The sequence below is a fragment of the Penaeus monodon genome, chromosome 24, assembly GCF_015228065.2.
Source record: "Penaeus monodon isolate SGIC_2016 chromosome 24, NSTDA_Pmon_1, whole genome shotgun sequence".
Taxonomy (NCBI): Eukaryota; Metazoa; Arthropoda; class Malacostraca; order Decapoda; family Penaeidae; genus Penaeus; species Penaeus monodon.
In genome coordinates this window covers 36,479,542-36,480,586 of record NC_051409.1, presented here as the reverse complement: position 1 = coordinate 36,480,586, position 1,045 = coordinate 36,479,542, and positions in this window count along the sequence as shown.

Genomic DNA, 1,045 nt, shown 5'->3' with positions numbered 1-1,045 from the left:
TATATTTTTCCTTTTTTTTACATTTTCAGTCATTTCTTTTCTCTTGTTTATTTCTTTTTATATAATTTCATTTAATACTTTTATTTATTTATCTCTTTTATAATTTTCATTCATTCTTTTATTTTCATTTATATATTTTTTTATTTCTATATTTTATTTTTCCACTTTTCATTTATTCATTTTATTGCCTTTCACTATATACTTCTCATTCTTTTTTTTTTCTTTTTCTTTTTTTTGCCAGGCGAATGAATGCACGATTTTTTTTTTTTGTCAAGGGCAGGACAGTGTGAAGAGTCCGAAATTACACCTGGCTGTCACAATGAGTGCGGTGGGGACGATCCCGTGACGGGCGGTGACGACTGGTGGGTTGGTGGGCTGGTGGGTTAGTGGGCTGGTGAACAGGTGGGTTGGTGGGCTGGTGGGTTAATGGGTTGGTAGGCTGAGGAAGGTGTTGAATGGGAATAGTTGGCGATTGGCGTGGACCGAGAAGTTTTGAAGGTGGGCGGGCTAGGGAAGGTGGGCTAGTGGGCGGGCCAGGGAAGGTAGGCTAGTGGGCGGGCCAGGGAAGGTGGGTTAGTGGGCGGGCCAGGGAAGGTGGGTTAATGGGCGGGCCAGGGAAGGTGGGTTAGTGGGCAAGCTTGGGAAAGTGGGCGGGTCAGGGAAGGTGAGTTGGTAGGTGGCTTCATAAACAGGTAGGCAGGTGGGTGAACAGGAGGACGAAGGAAGGTGAGTTGGTGGGCCAGAAAAGGTGGGTTGGTGGGCGGCTAGGTGGGCCAGATTGCAGGATAAGGGGTGGGGAGCTGTACATTTATCTGTAATCTCTAGGAAATTTGAGAGATTAAAAGCATGATAAATGATAAGAAATTGTACCATAGCTTCGTAACATTAAACAGTTTCTTATATCTGTTACCGTTGCAGTTGATATCATTTTTATCATCGATATAGATGTTGTTTTCCTGGTTAATGTTATCATCATCATTACTATGGCTGTTTCATTATCTTCATTTTAAAAGTAAGGAACTACGTTATTTTCATCGCTGGAGTA